This window comes from Erinaceus europaeus, chromosome 19 (genome assembly GCF_950295315.1).
Source record: "Erinaceus europaeus chromosome 19, mEriEur2.1, whole genome shotgun sequence".
NCBI classification, from domain to species: Eukaryota; Metazoa; Chordata; class Mammalia; order Eulipotyphla; family Erinaceidae; genus Erinaceus; species Erinaceus europaeus.
Window position 1 is genome coordinate 50,931,484 of NC_080180.1, and position 25,688 is coordinate 50,957,171.

At 44.1% G+C, this 25,688-nt stretch overlaps 1 long non-coding RNA gene across 1 annotated transcript; it reads left to right on the forward strand.

Moving 5' to 3' along the window:
- Positions 1-5,670: 5,670 nt before the first annotated feature.
- LOC132534748 (uncharacterized) lies at positions 5,671-25,688 on the forward strand. Its single transcript, XR_009546456.1, has 3 exons — positions 5,671-6,122; positions 7,063-7,119; positions 25,211-25,688. It is a non-coding gene; the product is annotated as an uncharacterized LOC132534748 (long non-coding RNA).

Below are 25,688 nucleotides of genomic sequence, written 5' to 3' on the forward strand. Positions count from 1 at the left end.
ATCTGCAGTATTGCTTCACTGCTCATGAAACTTCCCCACTGCAGATGGGGACTGGGGGCTTGAACCTCTGTCTATGAGCATGGTAACATATATGCTCAGCTGAGTGCACCACCACCTGCACACTCCCTCTGTTTTTAATTTTGCCAATGTGATCTAACAAGTCTTCTGCAGTCCTCAACATCAAATGCTATCCCCTCCACTCCCAGCAGATCTCAAATTCTCAATATCCAGAACATACTCTTTTCCTGTTCTTTATCGATAGATACAGAATTGGAAAGGGAAGGGGGAGACAGAGGCTACAGGGCCACCAAAACAGGCATTTTACAGGACCATCTGAATGGGCCCTACAGGAAGGAAAGATGGTCAGAGGAATAAAGGTGCCAAGCCCTCCCCTAACAAGAGAGGGAGAAGGTACAGACAGATAGACAATAGGGCTGGAGCTGGGGCCTCAACTCCCTGAAGGTGGTGATGTTGGTTGAAGGCATCCAGGGCTGTGGGTAGAGGCCTGGCTGCTTCTGTGTCCCCATTTTAAGGTCCTACTGGAGGGGGGACAGCTGACTCTGCACCGCAGAGCTGGCAGGGTGGGGTCCTGGGTGGTAGACGGCAGGATGGGGGTGGTATGGTTCTGCTCATCAGGTCAGCTCATGTCCTGCCCTGGGCCTGGTTCCTTCATCTCTAGCACTGGAGGCTTTGTACCAAACAAGTGTCCCCTGAAGTCCCTTCCAGGCCAAAACTCTCTGGGGTAGAATCCCAGCATATCACATGAGATGGCCTCCTCTCTCTCTGCACCTCTGAGCCATTCCGGAGCGTAATCTCAGACTCCGCCATTTGCCTTCAAAGTCAGTGAAAAGAAGGCAGAGCTAATCCCTCAGCAAGTGGAAAAGGGAGTGACACACATTTTATCTATTGCTTTTATTTCATTTTTTTTATTTCATTTTAATGAGGGGGATACAGAAAGGAAGACCAGGGCACTTCTTAGCTCTGGGTCATGGGGGTGTTGGGGGTTGAATTTATGACACATAATTATTGCAGAAGTCATACTGCCTTTCTGATGATGTTGGTGTCACTTGGATGAATTATGAAACCTTAGAGATTTGAGTTTCTCTAAATGAAGGAGGTAGGCTCATTCATGGACATGGGCTGCCCATGTCTCTCTGTGTGTGTGTGTGTGTGTGTGTGTGTGTGTGTGCGCGCGCGCAGGGAAAATGCATCAGATTGCAATAATTTCTCTTTCCCTATTGGAGTGATTTCCACGTCAAGGTAGATCCATTGATACTGTTGAACGGCCACCACAGTTGCTGTGTTTTGTCCATTTCTCTCCTCATTCATGCTTTTGTTTGTCTCTCCATGTTTAACATCCTATTCCTCTGGGGAATAAAGAGCCACTTCTAGTCCACTGAAATCTATTTTGTCTCAATTTTCACTACAATGCAGGTGTAGACAATGGATTCACCCAAGTGACAGGTTTGGGGGAAGATTTCTCTGGAAGAATGACACTTCATTATTTGTGAAGCACTGATAAAGAACTGGGGACCAGGGAGGGGGTGTGAGATGGGCTTCTGTGGGAGCGGGGACTTGTTCCTGGACCAGGCATGTTCATTTTGGGTGGATTCATGATCCAGCAATAATTTACATCTTTGTAGATATGTAGGGGGTTGTTATTATTAATGGATTTGGATTCATACTGGCCAAATCACCACCTCTTAGCTCCACAGTATTTACTTATTTATCTATTTATTTTTTACCAGAGCACCTCTCAGCTCTGGTTTGTGGTGCTGCTGGTGATTGAACTTGGGACTTTAAAGCCTTAGGCCTGCGAATCTTGTCTAACTATTACGCTACTTCTCCCATGCCATATAGCTTTATTATTTTTTAAACATTTTGTTTATTTATTGGATGGAGACAAAGAGAAACTGAGAGAAGAAGGGAAAACAGAGAGGGAGACAGAGACTCACCTACAGCATTGCTGCTACTACTGTTACTACTATTGCTAATACTACTAATACTATTACTACTATACTACTACTGCTACTACTACTATTGCTACTATTACTACTGCTACTACTATTATTGCTACTACTACTGCTACTACTACTATTGCTACTGCTACTACTGCTACTACTACTATTGCTACTATTACTACTGCTACTACTACTATTGTTACAACTACTGCTACTACTACTATTGCTACTACTGCTACTACTACTACTGCTACTACTACTACTGCTACTACTACTATTGCTACTATTACTACTGCTACTACTACTATTGCTACTACTACTGCTACTACTACTATTGCTACTACTACTATTGCTACTACTACTACTGCTACTACTACTACTGCTACTACTACTATTGCTACTATTACTACTGCTACTACTACTATTGCTACTACTACTGATACTACTACTACTGATACTACTACTACTGATACTACTACTATTGCTACTATTACTACTGCTACTACTACTACTGCTACTACTACTATTGCTACTACTACTACTGCTACTACTACTATTGCTACTATTACTACTGCTACTACTACTACTGCTACTACTACTGCTACTACTACTACTGCTACTACTACTATTGCTACTACTACTACTGCTACTACTACTATTGCTACTATTACTACTGCTACTACTACTATTGCTACTACTACTGCTACTACTACTACTGCTACTACTACTATTGCTACTACTACTACTGCTACTACTAATATTGCTACTATTACTACTGCTACTACTACTATTGCTACTACTACTACTGCTACTACTACTATTGCTACTATTACTACTGCTACTACTACTATTGCTACTACTACTATTGCTACTATTACTACTGCTACTACTACTATTGCTACTATTACTACTGCTACTACTACTATTGCTACTACTACTGCTACTACTACTATTGCTACTACTGCTACTGCTACTACTACTATTGCTACTACTACTACTGCTACTACTACTATTGCTACTATTACTACTGCTACTACTACTACTGCTACTACTACTATTGCTACTATTACTACTGCTACTACTACTACTGCTACTACTACTATTGCTACTATTACTACTGCTACTACTACTACTGCTACTACTACTACTACTATTGCTACTATTACTACTGCTACTACTACTATTGCTACTACTACTACTGCTACTACTACTATTGCTACTACTACTGCTACTACTACTATTGCTACTACTGCTACTGCTACTACTACTATTGCTACTACTACTACTGCTACTACTACTATTGCTACTACTACTGCTACTACTATTGCTACTATTACTACTGCTACTACTACTATTGCTACTACTACTACTGCTACTACTACTATTGCTACTACTACTATTGCTACTATTACTACTGCTACTACTACTACTGCTACTACTACTATTGCTACTACTGCTACTACTACTATTGCTACTACTACTACTACTACTATTGCTACTATTACTACTACTACTATTGCTACTACTACTACTACTATTGCTACTATTACTACTGCTACTACTACTATTGCTACTATTACTACTGCTACTACTACTATTGCTACTACTACTGCTACTACTACTATTGCTACTACTACTACTGCTACTACTACTATTGCTACTACTACTACTGCTATTACTACTACTGCTACTACTACTGCTACTACTACTATTGCTACTACTACTGCTACTACTACTATTGCTACTACTAATACTGCTACTACTACTATTGCTGCTATTACTACTGCTACTACTACTATTGCTACTGCTACTACTACTATTGCTACTATTACTACTGCTACTACTACTATTGCTACTACTACTACTGCTACTATTACTATTGCTACTGTTACTACTGCTACTACTACTATTGCTACTACTACTACTGCTACTACTACTATTGCTACTATTACTACTGCTACTACTACTATTGCTACTACTACTACTGCTACTATTACTATTGCTACTGTTACTACTGCTACTACTACTATTGCTACTACTACTACTGCTACTACTACTATTGCTACTACTACTACTGCTACTACTACTATTGCTACTACTACTACTGCTACTATTACTATTGCTACTATTACTACTGCTACTACTACTATTGCTACTATTACTACTGCTACTACTACTATTGCTACTACTACTACTGCTACTACTACTATTGCTACTATTACTACTGCTACTACTACTATTGCTACTACTACTACTGCTACTACTACTATTGCTACTACTACTGCTACTAATACTATTGCTACTATTACTACTGCTACTACTACTATTGCTACTACTACTACTGCTACTACTACTATTGCTACTACTACTGCTACTAATACTATTGCTACTATTACTACTGCTACTACTACTATTGCTACTACTACTACTGCTACTACTACTATTGCTACTACTACTATTGCTACTACTACTATTGCTACCACTACTATACTACTACTACTACTACTACTACTACTACTACGCTACTACTATTGCTACTATTACTACTGCTACTACTACTATTGCTACTATTACTGCTACTACTACTATTGCTACTACTGCTACTGCTACTACTACTATTGCTACTACTACTACTACTATTGCTACCACTACTATACTACTACTACTATGCTACTACTATTGCTACTATACTACTACAGTTATTGTTCAGGCTTGGTGCTTGTATGACAAATTCACTATTCCTGGTAGCCATTTTTTTCTTTCTCCTTTTTTCTTTCTTCCTTCTCGTCTCTCTCTCCCTTTCTTTCTTTCTTTCTTTCTTTCTTTCTTTCTTTCTTTCTTTCTTTCTTCTTATTTGATAGGACAGAAGAAAACTGTAAGCAAAAGGGGAGGCAGAAAGAGAAAGGGTGATCAGAGAGAGAGAAGGAAAGACCTGTACCACTTCTTCACTGTTGTGAAGCTTCCCCTCTGTAGATGGGGTCTCAGGGTTTGAACCCAGGTCCTTGTTCATGGTAGCATGTGTGCTCAACTGGATGTGCCACCACTGGCCCTGCTAAATTCTCTCTCAAGAGAAGAAGAAGCAGAAGCAGAAGGGTGGATGCCTTTTTCCTTTTTTTTTCTTTTTCTACCAGGGTAATTGCTGGGGCTCAGTGCTGGCACTACAAATCCACTGCTCCTGGCTGCCATTTTTTCTCTCTTTCTTTCTTTCTTTCTTTCTTTCTTTCTTTCTTTCTTTCTTCCTTTCTTTCTTTCTATTTTATTTGACAGGACAGAGAGATATTGGGAGGAGAGGGTAGATCGAGAAGGGACACTTGCAGGGGGTTGGGTGATAGCACAGTGGGTTAAGCACATGTGGTGCAAAGCGCAAGGACCGGCGTAAGGATCCCGGTTCGAGCCCCTGCTCCCCATCTGCAGGGGAGTCGCTTCGCAAGTGGTGAAGCAGGTCTGCAGGTGTCTGCCTTTCTCTCCCCCCCATCTTCCCCTCCTCTCTCCATTTCTCTCTGTCCTATCCAACAATGAACGACATCAACAACAACAATAATAACCACAACAAGGCTACAACAACAAGGGCAACAAAAGGGGGGGGAAAATGGCCTCCAGGAGCGGTGGATTCAGGCAAAAAAAAAGAGAGAAGGGACACCTGCAGATCTGCTTCACCATTTATGAAATGTTTACCCTGCAGGTGGGGAGAAAGGTTTTAACCCGGGTCCCTGAGCACGGTGTTATGTGCACTTAACCAGGTGCCCCCATCACCCAGCCCCTGTGGATGCTTTTCTGGTTGTCTCCGTCCTCCTCCCCTGGGCAGAAGAGACCAGGAGGCAGAGGAGAGATCTCTGCAAGAGGGAGATGAGAAGAAAGACACAGAGAGGCCTAGGAGAAGCTGCATAGAAGGCAGCTGCAAGCTGGTCTCCAACGGCCAGGCCAGGTGCCAGTACCCCCACACCGGGATACCATAAGGCACCTAATGGCGCAGGTCTGGTCACCAAGCAGAAACAGAAGCTCAGCTGGCCGTGGCAGATTCGCACCTGACTCGAGGCCTCCCACCACCTGTTCTGACTGGAAGAGATCCGCAGAACACACACCAGGAGTCCCTGGCAGTGGACAGGGAACGGGAAACTCGGAGAGTCCATGTAGAACAGGATGTCTTGGCCACATCGGTGAGTACAGAGGGTTTGGGGGAGGGATGTTGGTGGAGGAAGAAGGGAGAAAGAAGGCCGAGGCAGACAGAGAGAGACAGAGGAAGGGAAAGAGTGACCCAAGCAGCAGTAAATGCCTTGCGCAGGGTAAGTGCAGGGTGGGGAGAAGAGACTTGAAGCGAGGATTAAAATCAGGAGAGAAGCTCATAACCTCTGTTTGCTGTGCCAAAATGAAAAGCTTACACGCAGGGTTTATTAGTTTCCATTACTGTAATCGCCTCTGGCAGCGGTGTCTACAGTAGGAAATATGGGGTCTAGCAGCTGAGAGGCACACAGGTCCCCCACTGGGCCTCCAGAAATTCAGAGAACATGGCCAAGGCTCCCTGCCCCAAACCATCTAGTTCTTGTCGTTGTTGCTAGTCAAACCCCTTTTGAATAGGGAGCCCAGTGGATGGTGTGTGAGGGACCCCCTGCTCCTAGCTCCACACCCCTTGATGACGAACAGGACTTTGCTTTTGCTCCTTTGCTTCAGAGCCCATTCAACCCGGCTGTGACCTAGCACGTTATGATTGGGCCCTCCTCAATCGCTATCGAACAGGCCATGGCCGGTGCACTGCTATGTTCCATCGCTGGGAAGCCAGAGACGACCCGAACTGCCCCTGCGGCTCCAGACAGACTATGACCCACATAGTCAACGACTGCCACCTCTCCAGATTCAAAGGAGGTCTCGAAACTTTACATCAGGCTCAACCTGATGCTGTTGACTGGCTACGGAAGAAGGGCAAACGCTAGAAGAAGAGCCCATTACCCCTCCCATCACCTGGTCCTGAGGGCCTGAGCCTGGAGGCATGGGGGGCACCTGTGTGTGCTCCCAGTGACCTTACCTTGCTCTTCTGTCATCTTTAGCCCCTGCTGATTTCTTTCTTTTTCTTTTCTTTTTCTTTTTTTTCCGGCCTAGTGGGCAGAACTCCAGAAGAAGTTTCGGGAAACTCAGGATTTGGACAGTGAGAGACAACTGAAAGGTGAGGTCACACACACACACACACACACACGCACGCATGCACGCACGCACGCGCACACGCACACGCACACGCACACGCACACGGTGAAGCAAGGGTTCAGGTGTCTCTCTCCCTCTCTATCTCCCTTCTCAAGTTTTCTCTGTCTCCATCCAATGATAAAAATAAATAAAATATTAAAAAAAGAGAACATGGAAGAAGTTCAAACCTTCCATCCCCACCTGCGTGGGGGGGGGGGGGACGGGACGACTTTTGAGTGGTGAAGCAGGGTGACAGGTGTCTCTGTCTCTCTCAGTTCTCAGTTTCTCTGTCTCTATACAAAATATATAAATAAATACATATATAAAATGTTTAAAAAGAGAGAGAACATGGAAGAAGACTTGCAGGAGGAAGTGATGGTTCTGTTTCAAGTTCAAAGTTAGTCTGATTAAGTTGGTTGAATGAAGTAGGACTGATGTTCTGAATGTGGGCATGTGAGTACCTCACAGTGAGAGGCTCAGTTAATGATCTAAGAAGTACTCAAGAGCAGTGCCCTTAAGATCTACCTTCATAAAATTATGAGCTTAAAAGTTTAATTCTTTGGGCTGGCAAGATAGCCCACTGGGATGGCTTACTTCTTTGTCATGTGTACATCCTAGGCTCAAACCTGGCCCCCTCTGCATTGGAGGAAGCTTTGGTGCTGTGATCATTGCCCCATCTCTTTATCTTTGTCTTTCTTTTTCTGAAAAAAAATCTGAAGCAGTGAAGTCCCATTGTTGACAAAAAATAAAGTTGAAATTTTCCATGCATATAAATATACACATAGCCTCAAACTTGCCTTCCAGTGGCTGTCGTTTTCCTCTGATCACTTTTGCTTCTCACCCACTGCCGTTGTTCCAGATCCCTGCCGAAGTATCCTCACCTCGCGAGGGAGAGAGGTAGGGGAACCAGCCGAGAAAATGAGCACAGAGATGAACACCAGATCTCATGCCTCTCTTTCTGTCGCCTCTTTAGAGGGGTGAGGTGACTTCCAGTGCCCCGTCCTTATCTCCTCCTCTCTCTGGTTTCTGACCCCACTGCCCACCTTTGACTTCCTCTCCCTCTTCTCTGTAATATCTGTCTCCCTGATTGTTCTGGTCTCGACTGGGAATCAGGAGGGTTGACCCTGAGAGGGTGGGTGGTGAATGGAGACACTGCCAGGGAGAAAGTTTGAGAACTAACATACACACACTCACACACATACACACACACACACACACACACACACACACACACACACTCACACTCAGTATTTATTTATTTCATAGAGACAGCCAGAAATTGAGAGGAAGAGGGAGATAGAGAGAGAAGGAGACAGACACCTGCAGCACTACTTCACCACTTGTGAAGCTTTCCCCCTGCAGGTGGGGACCGGCTTCTCGAACCTGGGTCTTTGTGCACTGTAACATGTGCACTCAACCAGGTGCGCCACCACCCGGCCTGGGGGTGTATTTCTTAATGCCAGCTGCCAGAACATTTCATCAATTACAATGTAGGAGTCTGGGCTAGGAGGATGTGGCTCATAGTAGCAGAGACTGAACGTGGGGTCAGTGTGAGGTGGTTAGGTCATGAGGATGGAACTCCAATAAATTGGATTAATGCCCTTACTGAAGAGAGCTCAGTGAGATCCCTCACCCCATTTCACCGTTTAAGGACACAGGAAAGGACCACCTGTGATATGGAAGTGGCCCCTTAATAGACATCAAATTAGCTGGCATCTTGATTTTGGACTTCCCAGCCTCAGAAGTGCAAAAAATAAGTAAATCAATTTCTGTTGTTTATAAGCTTCTCAGTGTATTGTATTTTGTTATGGGATCCTGAGTGAACTAAAACAATCACCATTTCTTCCTATTTCCCTAAAGTGTCGTTGCCTAGGAAGGAAGTTTCTGTACGTCAGGGCTGTCTCCAATTTCAGACTGCTTCATTTACCTGATCAATGAGTCTGTTTCTCTTCCTCACAAGATAGAAAACAGGGCCAAGAACTATTAAAACTAATTGCTTGTTGTCATCAAGGAGAAAAAAAAATAATACTGGTTTGACTGAAATGTCCATTCATACATCATCCTGGGAAATGGAAGCAGAAAGTTCTTTTCCAGAAACCACAGCAGAAATCTTTAGTGAAGTGAGGACTCTTGAGAGTGGAGATGCTGGTGATTACTGTCGAAACAGATGATTGCGGGGCACCTGCTCCCACCCTCTCGTTATACAGGTGAGGAAGCTGGGCACAGAGAGGTTAGCCTGCCTTCCTCCAAGTCCCTCACTTGGTCAACAGAAGCAACAGCGGAAGCAGAACTCCTTAATGTTGCTTAGCAGACTCTCTCCTATCCCTCTCTGGACTCAGGGTTCTCTCTGTGGTCTGGAGCAGTTAATATTTCATTCGTTCATTCATTCATTCATACACCCCCCACCCCCAATGATGCACCAAGGTCTTCCTCTGCACACTTTGCTCTCTGCTGAGCATAGAGTAGGAAAAAGAACAGAGCAATTCCTGTCTTCTTTTTAATTAATTAATTAATTAATTAATCTGGACATTGAGAAAATGAGGTGAGAAAGAGACATAGTGAGACAGAGAGACACCTGCAGCCCTGCCTCACTGCAAGTGAAGCTTCCCCCCTGCAGGTGTGAACTAAGGGCTTGAAGCCAGGTCCCTGTGCACTGTAATGTGTACTCTCCACCAGGTGTGCCATAACCCGCACCCTGTGCCTGCTCTCATGGGGTTGATGATCCACCTAGGGGATAGGCCACAGATCAATCCGTAAGTTTAATTTTAAAAGTAAACTTTGTGGAGGGGAAATGGCATTGGGCAAATTAGGATACAGAGGGGCCAGCTGGTGGCACAGCTGGTTGAGCGCACATGTGACTATGCACAAGGACCCAAGTTCAAGTCCCCAGCTCCCACCCAGCTTCACAGGTGGTAAAGCAGTGCTGCAGGTCTCTCTCTGTCTGTCTGTCTCTCCCTACCACTCTCTTCCTTCTTGAATCCTATGACATAAATAAGTTCTTCTTAAACTTTATTTCATTTGATAGGACAGAGATAAACTGAGAGGGAAAGGGCCTAGTGAAGGAGAGAAAGACACAGAGAGAGACCCCTGCAGCACTGCTTCACTGTTCATGAAGCCCCCTCCTGTAAGTGGGAATAAGATATTTTTAAAAGATGAAGATAGGATGTATAGAACAAGGCCTCACTTTTGCCTGCAAGTGGGCTGGGGTGTGGAGACAGGCTTCGTGGGAGCTGCCTGGAAGAGGAGGCAGTTCTTCAGGTACAGCAAAATAAGCAAAGGGACAAAACTGGCTAGTCATGATGGCTGGGGCCATGCGTCCATAAGTTAGTTATCAGAGCTTGGCTACACATGTTCTGTTCCTGGGAGAGGCGGTATGGTTGTCCTGGGGAGGAGAGCAAGCACAAGAGCATGCAGGAAAAAAGCAGTTTCCCACAGCCACTTGCATAAAAAACCTGCGGCCTAAGTCCACAGTATGCTTGTCAGCCTGAAGGCAGCCGTATGCTGATTACATTCCTGTCCCAACACTGGCCTTCCATATTGATTCAATTCCTTGTTTATCAGGAAAGCAACTGCCTAGAACTTCTAGCAAAGTGTACATTCAAAGTAAACTTGCATGCAAGAACAGACCTTTATTCCGTGGACATGTTTAACTGATAATTTGGCAGAGTATGAAACTTCAGGTACAAAGTAGTTTTTGCTTTACTGTTTTGAAAGCATGACTCCACTGCCCAAATCAGGGGTGGGCAGAACTTTGTTCTGCCCTCATTCTCAGGCCTATACGAAATTATCAACTCAAAAATGAACAGGTAATGTTGCTGTGAAAACCAAACCAAACAAACAGAAAAACCTCCTATATGTATTGAATTTCAAGTCCCTCCTGCTGTTGCCTTGTCAGGGACAGACCTGGTTATTTCACAGGCAGAGTGGTCCCCACTCCTGGTCTACAAGGTGTCACCGTAGCTCCTGGGAGGGTGATAACCTTCCTGGTTCTTCATCTGTGCTCTCTTCTATTTCTTTCAGCAAAGCTTCAGAATTTTTCCATTGTTCGTGTTTTGTTGAAGTTCCATTCACTGTGACTTGAGTAGGTCATTTTGCTGGGTGAGGCCCTTTCAGACTGGATCTTATGACTTTCAGTTTGGGGAAATATGAGGTGCTATTTCAAAAACAATCTTCCCCATTATGCCCTTTCTCTTCTCTCCTTTGTGGAACTTCCCTTATTTATATATTGGGGTCTTTGGTTGAAATGTAAAATTTCTTGTCTTTTCACTGAGAAAAATGTCAAACCTTCTTTCTGGTTCTACTTTCTGGAAAATTTCCTCAAGTCTATTCCCCAATCCTTTCTATTGACTTCTTAAATGTCTGCTATGATTAGTTTTAATTTTAAGGGACTATTTCTTGATGTGTGGTTGGTCCTTATCATCTTCTGCTTCTCTTAGCTACAATATTACCTCTTGTATTTCAATATTATAATATTATTATAGTTTTTATATTCATGCACTGTTTTATTAATTCCATTTCCCATTTAAACTGTATTTTTATTAATGATTTAATAATGGCTTATCAAAGTATACAATTACAGGGTTCAAGAGTCACTTTCCTTGATTTTTTTTGCAAAATTGTATGCATTAATTATCTATATTCCACATATGAACAAAACCATCCAGTAGTTGTCTTTCTTTCACTTCTTATTTTACTGAGCACTACCACCTCCAGTTACATTTTGTCTTCAAACTGCAGAGCAGTATTCCATGGAATATAGATCCCCAGCTGCTCTATTCAGTTACCCACTGATAGACATTTAGGTTGCTCCCTTACCTTGGTGCATGTGAATAATACAGCCATGAACTTAGGGCTGCAGACATCACTTCAGATTATTATTGTTCTCATGCCTGTTGTTGTTTGTCTTAGTGTATGACTTTCACATTGGGAAATTTTCTTCACTGTCTGTTGAGGAATGGTCATCTTTTTATATTTAACAATGAGACACAGAAAACAAACAAACAAAAACCAGATAGGAAGTTCTGGGGGGAAGAGGTTAAGACTTCAGGACAGGTCAACTTCTTCCAAACTGGATGGTGCTATAGACTAAACCTACCAATCACATGTCAGTGAGTGAGCCTTCAGTCTAGCTGTATTTGGAGACAGAACTCTTGGCAGGTGATGGAAACGAGAGGGGTTGATGGGCTGGCCCCAGTCCAGTAGGAGTGGTGTATTTCTAAGAAGAGGCAGAATCTGTGGGGAGCTTTCTCTGAACAAAGAGGAAAGGCCACATGAAGATACAGGGATTTCAGGACCTTCAGATTTTGAGACTGACGGTCAGCTACTGCTCCAAGGAGGCAGAAAAGACATGAGGAAAAGGTACCACCCGAGAAAGGAGAGAGGCTTCACCATAAACCAAACTGGCACCTGGATCCTAGACTTCTAGAAACCAAATCCCTGTCATCTGAGTGCCCCCATCTGCAATATATTAAAGCAGCTCAAGTGAGTGGGTGCAAGTGGGTAGGCAGGCACTTGTTGATTTCACTGAGCAGCCCCCAACAGACAAAGTGTGTAGATGGTTTCTTTTGTGTCTGTCCATTGCTTCAGATTCCAGTTTTCAGACCTTTCATCTGAGAGTTAGAGTTGGAGTGATTATATTCTGGGAGCTAGAATTACAGGATTTTATAATAAAAAAAATCAATAAAAGTTAAGCCACGGGAGCTGGGTGGTGGTGCATCTGGTTGAGTGTATACTTTATGATGCGTGAGGACATGGGTTCAGCCCCTTGCTCCCTACCTGCAGGGGGTAGCTTCACAAGCGGTAAAGCAGGTTTTTAGATGTCTATTTTCCTCTCTCCCTCTCTTTCTCCTTCTCATCTATCAATTTCTGTCTGTCCTATCATAAAAATAGAAAGAAAAAAAAAAAAAAGGACAAAAATGGCCTCTGGGAACAGCGGATTTGTAGTGCTGGCACTGAGCCCCAGCAATAACCCTGATAGAAATTAAAGAAACAAACTAACTAACTAAAAGGAATTAATCCAGGTGGAGAATTATGGGGCAGGAAAAGGAGCTTACTGAAGCCAGGGGGTAAGGTATGTTTTTCAGTTACGTTTGGTGTCCTTCAGGTGAGTGTCTTTGATTAATGTCCCTAGAAAGAAGCCCTCTGGTGTTCTGGGATAGAGGAAGAACAGCCTTCCGCCTGAGTACTTGGGAGATGGCCTCTGGGTCTAGTTACATCCTGTGTAGACGGTTAATTAGCCCTCTTAGTCACCAGCCTCACCTCTCACCCCTGCCTTCATGAGTATGTGGTGCCTCCAGCCTCCAAGGCCCTGCTTGCCCCTGTGCTCTTGTAGACTTGCTTCTTGTTGGTTCCTGACCTGTCCCTACCTGTCCCTACCTGTCTGTACCTTCTACACAAAGCAGCAGAATCCGGAAAGCTGGCACCTCTGTGGTTCCTGCCTATTCAAATATTTTAATCTTTAAAACCATCTCATTTTTGAAAAAGTCAGTTTAACCATCTAAAATCCATCTATTAAAAGCCCAATACTGTAATACACAGTCATGAAAATATCTCCCAGCTAAAGCAAGCCAGAGAGTACCAGTGGCAGTGGATTCCTTCAGTGATGGCTCACTTCCTGGCTCAACAGGTTAATTAATTCAGTGACACTGAACTTCTTCTGCTCTCTCTTTCCTCTTCATAAGGCTTGATCACACCTACTTAGAACACCTTGAGTGTTCCTAACTCTGTCCCTCCTATTCTCCATATCCTTAGATTTATTGCACAAAATTCACCTAGGAGCTCAGGATGCACTAGTCTGTCCCACTGGTGAAAAAGCAGGTCTCGATTCCCACCCGTGCACTGTCTGCCTTGTCTGCCCACTGGCCCGTTGTCATCACTGGCCATCACTGCCTTCAGCTACTTTACAGATTTTAGAGTCACTTTAAACAGCTCATATTCCCATTCTGTCACCACAGAGACTTTTCCAGAGTAGCTAAACACATCTGGTCCAGCTGACATGCTGAAAGGGAAACAGTTAGGATTCTTCTCCAGAATTGTGTGGTACAGAGTCCCAGCACAGAAATAGCCCCCAGAGAGTGTTTCATATGGGCTGTTCCGAGGGCATTCATGGGACCAGTTTCCAAATGGCATTGCAAGTGTTCTCCTTTGACACTCTGCTGTGAGCCAGACCTGGGATAAAGGGATTCACTTGAGATTTACCTGGATGAAAAATAATTTTTGCATTTCATAGTGAGATTCTCTGAAAATACATTTTGGTCATATTGACTCAAGAGCTCTTCTTCTTCTAGCGTTTGCCCTTCTTCCGTAGCCAGTCAACAGCATCAGGTTGAGCCTGATGTAAAGTTTCGAGACCTCCTTTGAATCTGGAGAGGTGGCAGTCGTTGACTATGTGGGTCATAGTCTGTCTGTAGCCACAGGGGCAGTTCGGGTCGTCTCTGGCTCCCCAGCGATGGAACATAGCGGCACACCGGCCATGGCCTGTTTGATAGCGATTGAGGAGGGCCCAATCATAACGTGCTAGGTCAAAGCCGGGTTGACGCTTGCAGGGGTCTGTGATGAGGTGTTTGTTCTTTACCTCGGCTGACTGCCAACTCTGTTTCCAAGAGTCTGGAACAGAGAAGTTCAGTGTAGGCGTAGAGGACCAGATTGGGTGACGAGATGTCAAGCATTGAACAGGGTGGGCGAAGATACCCGCGTATATTGGCAGGTCCGGTCGAGCGCAGACATGGGAAATGAACTTAGATGATGCCGCATCCCGACGAATATCTGGCGTGGCGATGTTGCTAAAAACTGGCAGCCATGGAACCGGGGTGGAACGGATGGTTCCAGAAATGATCCTCATGGAGGAATATAATTTGGAATCGACCAAGTGGACATGGGGGCTACGGAACCATACTGGGGCACAGTATTCTGCAGTGGAATAGCATAATGCCAGAGATGATGATCGTAGTGTGGAAGCGCTCGCGCCCCATGAGGAGCTGGCCAGTCTTGCAATGATGTGATTCCTCGCGCCCACCTTTGCTGCAGTTTTTATGAGATGTTTGTGAAATGACAGAGTACGATCGAGAGTAACGCCAAGATAGACTGGCTGGGCTTCATGCCGGGTTATCGTATCGCCAAGCTGCACATTAAGCTCACGCGAGGCCAAGGCATGGTGTAGATGGAAAACAGATGATACCGTTTTTGCAGTGCTAGGGATTAGTCGCCATTTTTTACAGTAATCAGATATCAGAGACATGTCTTTCGTGAGTGTTTCCTCGAGGATGTCGAACTTGGATGCCTGAGTTGCACAGCAGATGTCATCGGCGTAGATGAACTCCCTTGAAGAAGTTTCTGGGAGGTCATTGATGTAAATATTAAATAGCGTAGGAGCCAGAACAGAGCCCTGGGGGAGGCCACTTGAGACAAGTCTCCATCTGCTAGACTTGTCACCCAGATGCACCTGGAATCTTCTGTTTTGGAGAAGAAACGATATAGTGTTGGTCACCCATGGAGGCAGGCATCTTGAGATCTTGGCTAGGAGACCACTGTGCCAGACTGTGTCATAGGCTGCTGTGAGATCAAGAAAGACAGCACCCATCTTTAAATTCTTTTGGAATCCATTTTCAATGTAAGTTGAGAGGGCCAGGGCTTGTTCGCAGGTAGATCTTCCTGGGCGGAAACCAGCTTGGGCGGGTGATAGGAATTTCTCTGTAAGATGAGAAATACGTGACAGAAGCAGCCTCTCAAGGAGTTTGTAACACACGGAGAGGAGAGAAATTGGTCTATAGCTGGCGGCCAGTGTTGGGTCTTTCTTTGGTTTCAAAACCACTATAATCTTTGCACGACGCCAAACTTACTCAAGAGCTGAACACTTGAAACTAGTTTAGAGAACAGGAAAGACCAACTTACTCATACTGAGTCCATTGTTCACCTTGTCTGTGAAGAAAGATTATACCTTGCAATGACCACCATCTCTCTCCATCTCTCTTTATTATGCGGTGCCAGGGAATGAACTTGGAGCCTGGAGCATGCATGATACTGCTAAATGCCCTCCTTGATCCATTTTTTCCTTTTAGTTATTTTTTTTCCATTTGTTATTTATTAGATAGAGACAGAGAGCAGTTGTGAGGGAAGGGGGACGTACAGAGAGAGAAAAAGAGACACCTGCATCTTGTGAAGCTTTCCCTTCCTGCAGGTGGGGACCAGGGGCTTGAGTCTGGGTCGCTGCTCACTGTGACATGTGCACACAACCACAGGCACCACTGCAAGGCCCCTTTTTTCTTTTAAGGAAAGAAAGAGAGAATGGTAAAAGTCCTCAGCAGCATGGCATTGCCCATGGAGCTCCGCCAGTGCTATCTGTGGTTCTCCCATGTAGTGTCAGGGTTCAGACTCAGGGCCTCAGGATGGTAAGGTGTGCACTCTGTTGGTGAGCTGTCTGTTGTCTTTGCAATGATCACTTGCAAGTGACTCTACCAGTGCATAATGACCCCTGGGTAAGTACAAGTTGACCGTTCACATTACTGATGTCACAACTCTGGACCCAATGTAGTTTTCCAGCCTAAATCCTAGAATTTAAAGTGTGTAAACATTTCACTACAGGATCTATGTATGGGCCAGTGTTACACCCAGAAACCAAGTCCTGAACTATACCTCCAGCTGTGAGTTATGCACCTGCCCATTGCGGCTGAGTGGTGGTATACTGATAGAACAGACACATTTTTTAAGTTAATTTTCTTTCTATCTTAAAAAAAACTTCTTTATTGGGGGATTAATGTTTTACAGTCAACAGTAAATACAATAGTTTGTACATACATAACATTTCTTAGTTTTCCACATAACAATACAAACCCCACAAGGTTCTCTGTCATCCTTTTTGGACCTGTATTCTCCCCCCCGCACCCTAGAGTCTTTTACTTTGGTGCAATACACCAACTCCAGTTCAAGTTCTACTTGTGTTTTCTCTTCTGGTCTTGTTTTTCAACTTCTGCCTGAGAGTGAGATCATCCCATATTCATCCTTCTGTTTCTGACTTATTTCACTTAACATGATTTCTTCAAGCTCCATCCAAAATGGGCTGAAAACAGTGAAGTCACCATTTTTAATAGCTGCATAGTATCCCATTGTATATATATATATATACTACAACTTGTTCAGCCACTCATCTGTTGTTGGACACCTGGGTTGCTTCCAGGTTTTGGCTATTACAAATTGTGCTGCTAAGAACATAGTATACACAAATCTTTTTGGATGGGTGTGTTGGGTTCCTTAGGATATATCCCTAGGAGAGGAATTGCAGGATCATAGGGTAGGTCTCTTTCCAGCCTTCTGAGAGTTCTCCAGACTGTAGAGCACACTTTTTATCAAGCACAAGGACCTGGGTTTGGGTCCTGAGACCTCACCTGCAGGGGCAAGTTTCATGATTGGTGGGTTGCTGTTGCAGGTATCTCTCTTTTTCCTCTTCCTCCTTCCCTTCACCTCTCTCTCTATTTTTATCTGTCTCTATCAGAAATGAAAAAAAGGGGTCTGTGTGGTAGTGCCCTGGGTTAAGCACACAATGCAAAGATCCGGTTTGAGCCTCTGGCTCCCCAGCTGCAGGGGGGTTGCTTCGCAAGTGGTAAAACAAGTCTTCAGCTGTCTATCTTTCTCTTCCCCTCTCTGTCTTACCCTCCTCTCTCAATTTCTCTCTGTCCTACCCAACTACAATAGCACCACCAACAATAATGGCAACAACAACAATGGGGAAAAGATGGCTTCTAGGATCAGTGGATTTGTGGGGCAGGAACTGAACCCCCAGGGATAACACTAGAGGCAAAAAAAAGGGAGTTGGGTGGGTAGCACAGTGGGTTAAGTTCATGTGGCACAAAGCGCAAGGACCAGCAACGATCCCAGTTCTAGCCCCCGGCTCCTCATCTGCAGGAGAGTCGCTTCACAGATGGTGTCTATCTTTCTCTCCCTCTCTCTATCTTTCCTTCCTCTCTCCATTTCTCTCTGTCCTATCTAACAATGATGACATCAATAACAACAATAATAACTACAACAGTGAAAAACAAGGACAACAAAAGGGAAAATAAATATAAAAAAATTTTAAAAAAGAAAGAAAAATAGCTGTCAGGAGTGGTGGAGTCATGCAGACACTGAGGTTCAGTGATAACTCAGGTGGCAAAAATAGGAGTCTGCCCACAGAAGCCAGTTGAGGTCACAGCTCTACCATGATCAGGGAGGACTGCGTACTGTACTGGTTAGACCCAGGCCCTGCCTACCAGACAGAGGGCCCCTGGGTGAGTTCGCTCTCCTGCTTAGATGAGCAGTCATCTGTCTTAGAACACAGGCTCTAATTACCCCAGCGTCAGCCTGCCCAGCAGGACTGCAGGCGTTATTAATGGTCAAGGAATTACTCAATGCTCTTCAAAACCCCAGAGACAGTCAATGCTTGTGTCTATGACTTTTTGCAGGTGCTTCATTCCTGTGTGTATTTCCTGTTGCTGTGTTGGAACTTAACTTTGAGCACAAAGAAAATAAAAGGAGAGGATCGGGCAGTAGCGCAGTGGGTTAAGCGCACATGGCACCAAGTGCAAGGACCAGCATAAGGATTCCGGTTCGAGCCCCTGGCTCTCTACCTGCAGGAAGGTCGTTTCACAAGTGGTGAAGCAGGTCTGCAGGTGTCTATCTTTCTCTCCTCCTCTCTGTCCTTCCCCTCCTCTCTCCATTTCTCTCTATCCTATCCAACAGTGATGACAACAATAATAATTATAACAACATTTAAACAACAAGGGCAACAAAAGGGGGGAAGCAAATAAAAAAAAAAGGAGATGTGTAGGATCCATCCTCTATATTCCTTTTCTCCCTTCACTAGACCCTGCTCTGCATATATTTGTGAGTTTAACTTGAAGCCTTGGCTCCTGGGTAGCCTGTGTCTACAGGGAGTTGTTGATGGATGTGTTTTTCTCCTCCTCCCCTACCCATTTTATGGATCCTTTATCAAAAATTAAAAATAACTTGTTGTGCCTTATTAGAAAATCAATGCTCTTATGGTGGGGGAAAAAGTGAAAAAAATATAGATATGTGGTAGGGAGAAAAATCCATAGTCTCACCTTCTAGATATAAACACTCTTAATGTTTTACAGAATTTAAAAAATACACAGAGAAATAGGAGAAAATAACACTTGGAGCTAACATTTCTGCTTCCTGCTGTTTGACTCTGGCTGTCACGTGCTTTCCCTGGTGCTAACTTAAGGCTCCATCTCTAGCATCTTTGTGGTAGGCTTAATTTCTATACTCTTCCCTCTCTTCCACAGTGAAAAAGCTGTTTTTAAAATATATTTATTTATTCTCTTTTTTGCCCTTGTTTTATTGTTGTAGTTATTGATGTCATTGTTGTTGGATAGGACAGACAGAAATGAGGAGAGGAGGGGAAGACAGAGAGGGGGAGAGAAAGATAGACACCTGCAGACCTGCTTCACCGCCTGTGAAGTGACTTCCCTACAGGTGGGAAGCCGGAGGCTCGAACCGGGATCCTTTTGCCCATCCTTGTGCTTTGCGCCACATGTGCTTAACCCACTGCGCTACCGCCTGACTCCCAGATGTTTGTTTGTTTGTTTTTTTCTGTGAGAAAGAAGTCTATATTCACAAAACTTTCATTACACCCTTATTTTAATCATTCTACTTTATTGCTAGTTATTGCTGTTACTCACTCATTGTATATAATGTATTAAGTAAGCACCATCCTAAGTACCTATGCAGGGAAATATTAATATGTAGTCTGTGTAAGATCTGGTGCTATCAGAGGCTTCAGCTTCCACTGGGGCCTTGATAATTATCCTCCCACAGATAAGTGGGAACCCCTATATTCCCATTCTCTGGATGAGGAAACTGAAGCACGTGAGTGTTAAAATATTATTGTCCAAGGGCTTATAGCTTTTTAAAAATTTTTATTTATAAAATGGAAATACTGACAAGACCATTGGGTAAGAGAGGTACAATTCCACACAATTCCCACCATCAGAACTCCGTATCCCATCCCCTCCCTTGAAAGCTTTCCAATTCTTTATCCCTCTGGAAATATGGACCCAGGATCATGATGGGGTACAGAAGGTGGGAGGTCTGTCTGGCCTCTGTAATTGCTTCCCCTCATAGCTTTTTTTTCCAAATATTTATTTATTCCCTTTTGTTGCCCTTCTTGTTTTATTGTCGTAGTTATTATTGTTGTTGTTATTGATGTTGTTGTTGTTGGACAGGACAGAGAGAAATGGAGAGAAGAGGGGAAGACAGAGAAGGGGAGAGAAAGATAAACACCTGCAGACCTGCTTCACCACCTGTGAAGCGACTCCCCTGCAGGTGGGGAGCTGGGGGGCTCGAACCAGGAATCATAGCTTTTTTTTAATGCCCTTAAAGTTTCTTTTCTTTTATTTTCCCTTCTTTTATTTATTTATTTATTTTTAAATTATTTTCATTTACTTATTTATATTATACAGAGACAGAGAAATTGACAAGTGAGAAGGAGATAGAGAGGGAGAGAGCCAGAGAGACAGCTGCAGCCCTATTTCACTTGTGAAGCTTTCCCCCTGCAGGTGGGGACCAGGGGCTTGAACCTGGGTCCTTGCACATTGTAATGTTTGCACTTATCCAGGCGTGCCACTGTCTGACCCCCTCCTTTATTTTATTTTCCTCTCCCTCTTCCCTCTTTTCTCTCTCTCTCTCTCCCACAGGGTTATCGCTGAAACTCAGTGCCAGCACTAGGAATCCACTGCTTCCAGTGGCCACTCCCCCCCCCCATTTCTTTCTATTTGATTCAATAGAGCAAAGAGAAATTGAGAGGATCAAGGGAGACACCTGCAGACCTGTTTCACGGCTCAGGAAGCTTCCCTCCTGCAGGTGAGGAGTGGGGTTCAAGCCTGTCTTTAAATATGATAATGTAATGTGTGCTCAACCAGGCGTGCCACTGTTGGCCTGAGGCCTCCTAGCTTTTAATATGAGGTAGGTGAGACTTGGCCCCAACTGCCAGGTTCTTGGCTCTCTCCTCCCTCATGGTACATTATACTGTCACCTAACCTACCTTTAAATGGTAATAAACCCTGAATATCTCACAGTGCTCCTATGTGGTGAAAGGGGACTTGAACCTGGGTCTTCATATCTGGTGAAGTCTATGCTTTAGCAGGTTAGCTATTTCTCCTCCCTATTTTCACTTTTTTCTCTTTCTTTTTTAATTTTTAGATAGAAACAGCTGGGGGAGGGAGGGAGGGAGAGAGAGAGAGAGAGAGAGAGAGAGAGAGAGAGAGAGAGCAGCAGCATCGAAGCTTCCTTCAATGTGTTAGTGGCTGGGCTTGAATTTGGGTTGTGTACATGGTGAAGCAGCACACTACCCATGTGGCCTATTTCACTGGCCTTATTTTTTATTTTATTTTTCTGCCTCCAGGATTATCACTGGAGGTGGGTGCCTGCATTACAAATCCACTGCTCCTGGAGGCTATTTTTTTTCCCTTTTGTTGCCTTTGTTGTTTATCGTTGTTGTTATTATTGTTGTTGGATAGAACAGAGAAAATTCGAGAGAGGAGGGGAGGACAAAAAGGGGGAGAGAAAGATAGACACCTGCAGACCTGCTTCACCGATTGTGAAGTGACTCCCCTGCAGGTGGAGAGCTGGGGGCTCGAACTGGAATCCTTATGCCTGTCCTAGCGCTTCACACCATGTGTGCTTAACCCGCTGCTCTACTGCCTGGCTGCCACTGGCCCTACTTTATTTCTTTCCTATGAGTCCTATGAATTATTTTTAAATAAATGATATCTTTCTGGAATATGACCTTAGGGAAAGCAAAAAATAATCTACATGAACAACATCTCAGGCATGTAAATGAGAGAGTTTGAGGCACTCCTCAGCTATTTCTAAGATAATTGTCTACTTTCAGAAGTGCTGATCGGGGCTGGGTGGTGGCGCACCTGGTTGAGCGCACATGTTACAGGGCACAAGGACTCAGGTTCAAGCCCTGCAGGGGGAAGGCTTTCCAAGTGGTGAAGCAGTGCTGCAGGTGTCTCTCTGTCTCTCTCCCTCTCTATTCCCTCCCTTCCTCTCGGTTTCTGACTGTCTCTATCCAATAAATAAATAAATATAATAAAATTTTTTTTAAAAAAAGTGCTGATCATTGTTGGACATTCTCTGAAGATTTACTTATTTAGTAATGAAAAAGAAACAGAAGAAGCAAAAGCCAGAGCATCACTCTGGCACATGCGATGCTATAGGTCCAACTCGGGACCTCGTGCCTGACAGTCCAACACTTTATCTACTGCATCGCCTACCTCTTTGGCTACCTGAACACTTTCTATGTGTCAGAGTCCTATTTGTGAGTTTAAGATGCTGATATGTATTAATAAGTATTTCAGCTCTCAACAAGGCCTTGGAAGGGTAGGACTTTTATTTGGACATCTCTTTCTGCTACATGCTGTCTTTTTCTCTAGTTATTCCCAACAGGGCACTTCTTCCTTTCAGTTTTTCAGAACCCAAGTAGTCTGTACTCTCCTTCATCTGGGAATTCTTTAACCGTGAATACCCAGAAACTCTGGTACAGCTAATACTTAGTTCCCGTGCTGGGAGGGCATTTTTTTTGGCTTGCCATTTTGTCTTATTTGAGTTACAGACTCATTCCTTATTGGGTCAGTCAATACCCTGCAGTGGGCTCTGTTTAGAATTGGTAGCCGATTGTCAGCTGGCCAGTATGAAATGTATTTGAACTATTTCTCGCTGACGGCACGGGCTGAGAATGATCCAACTTCCTAACAAATGCATACATCCATGAGTGACCCAGCTTCCAGATAAGCCACACATTGACTCATATTTGGGCAGACCAAGTTTATTTACCCATTTTTCTACTCCATGTAATGACATCTGGCATACAAGAGGTACCGGGTGGCTGTTTGTCCAGGGAGACAGCAAACTGATGAGGAAGGCGGAGACGCTCGGGGTTCTAGTTTCAGCTTCACTGGCTGGTACAATGGAGCAAAGCACTAACTGCTCTGCTCCTCAGCTGCCTCATGCCTAGCACTTGCTTAGTAACCAACTCCGGGACACCCAATACATTTCTCCTGGGTGGGGGTGGGGTGTAGTGTTCTGTAGGATAGTTCTCAAGGCATTGACTTTCAAATTTAAGGGTGAAAAAGATAAAGTCTCTTTCTTATTAAAAAAAAAGAAAAAGAAGATACATGTCAGCTATCTTCCTGTGTTTGACCCACCAGGAGAATTATGGACTAGAATAAAGGTCAGAAAGATGATGGACTATGCATCATTCCCAGTCTACTAACTATGACTCTACTTTTATTGTATTTATTTATTTAATTTATTTTTGTCTCCAGGGTTATTTCTGGGGTTTGTTGCAGGCACTATGAATCCATTGTTCCTGGTGGCCACCCCCCCCCATTTTATTGGATAGGACAAAGAAATTGAGATAGACAGGGAAAGAGAAAGATAGACACCTACAGACCTGATTCGCCACTTGTGAAGCATCCCCCCCTACAGGTGGGGAGCCAGGGGCTCAAACCTCGATCCTCTCATGTGTCCTCATATTTAGTACTCTGTGCACTTAATGGGATGTGCCACCGCCCAGCCCCCTCTACTCTCTCATTTAAAGAAGCTTATTGACTCTGATTTATTTCAAAAATTACTTCAAAATAAGACTATAAGGTAGTGGAAACTGAACAGGCAAACCAACCCAAAAGAGAGGCTGTGGAGTCTCAATACTGAATCCTGCATCCATGGGACAATGGTGCCCAGCCGGTGGGGAATGGGGAATGTTTCCCTTTGATCCAAATGGATCAAAGACCTAAGCATGAAGGGACTCTTCATAGCTCTTCAACTCTTATGAAAGATGTGGAAGGATACCTTTGTGTCTTTGGCATTTTGGAGCCAATGTCTTCACAAGGACCCAAAAGGCATACACTGTAAAGGGAAAATGGATGGGTCCGACTACATCAAAAGGGAAGGTTTTGTTCAAAGCAGTTATCCTATCTGACAGATGGCTTTGGGAAAAGATGTTTGCAGTGTCTAAAATCAATAAAGAGTTAATGCCCCCAAGGAATGCCTGTGAATCGGCAAGAAAATTACAGGACGTGGATGTAGAAAAAGATGGGAATTGCTCCAGGTAGTTCTGAGGAGGAGTCATCCAAACTGCCCATGAGAATTAAAAGGTTCTCCCCTCGCTTTCTATCAGAGAAAAACAAATCTGAACTGCAGTGTGGTCCACTTAAGGGCTGGTGATAGAGCTCGCTTGGATAGTCTGCTGCTTTGCTCTGGTTACAAATCAGGCTCCAGCCCAACCTACAGTGAGTTGAGGGATGCTTTGGTGCTGTAGGCTCTTCACTGTCTCTTTCTCGCTCTAAAATAAATAAATAAATAAATAAACAAATCAAATCAAATAAATAAATGGATTGGAAATTGGAAACGTTATTCATATCAAACACTGAGAGAGATGAGGCAACATCAGCCCTCCCTACCCCACCCCCCCACATGTCCTGTATTGTTGGTGGGACTGTGACCATGGCCATTCCATACAGAGCTCTTTGTGGCAACAAAGGACTGAGGATGGCCTGGGAGGCTGGTGTGGGGACAATGACAAGGTCCCTGTTTTTACCTGGGAAGCCACCAGCTGTGGCAGAGTTGCACAAAGAGGGATCCCAAGTCTTAGAGTTGACTAAAAACAGCAAGAAAGAGGGTGGGATTTCCAGCCCATGTGTCCTCTTATAAATTAAACTGGCACACAGAGAGCAATAGAATTTATTATTCAAGTATAAATCTTTATCTAAATACAGATAGCAGTCAAGGATGAGAACGGAGTAAGATTAGAGCAGTGACAGGGAAGAAATCCACAATAACTTGACAAAGGGGCTTTTTGTGGACAGACATGTGTACTACCATGAACTACAGCATGGAATTAATTCAAGTTTATGGTCCAAAAGAGAAGGAAAGGAAGGAAAAGAAAATTGGAATCCAGGTTAAGTGAGAAGGATCCTTGTGTTAATAATCTTGCCTTAGTCTGCTGATATGCTCTATAATAAATAACTGAGCAGTTGGTAAGAGATGTCTTGTCACATGGGAGCTGTTTGCTTTCACAGTTCCGTTCCTGACATGACCCTGCAGAGGACAGCACAGAGGAGCTGAAGACAGGCAGTATCAACATTCACGGCACAATTAGGAGAAAGACTTGGGAAGGTTCGTGGTTATTATCCCATGTAAAAACCCACTCTGAATAGCTCTTGATTCATTTTTTAGTTCCTTCATCTAATATTTAAGATCTTCCCTCTTCTGTTTGGCAAATGAAAAAAGCAGAACTCGACATGGCAAATCAAACCCGTGTGCCCCATTCTTTCAGCCTGCACCGCCCCAAGGCAGTCTCTGAGTTCTTGACGCAGATGGACACAAGACAGAACCATTTTGTAGAATTCTGAAATGACTCGTTTGCATTTTGACAAAACTCAGAGAAACAGTCAAATTTTTCAAAGCTGTGAAACTGGAGAGGGGGCTGTCCTTAAAATTCTACCAATCAGAGGGGGCTGGGTGGTAGTGCTGCGGGTTAAGCGCACATGGTACAAA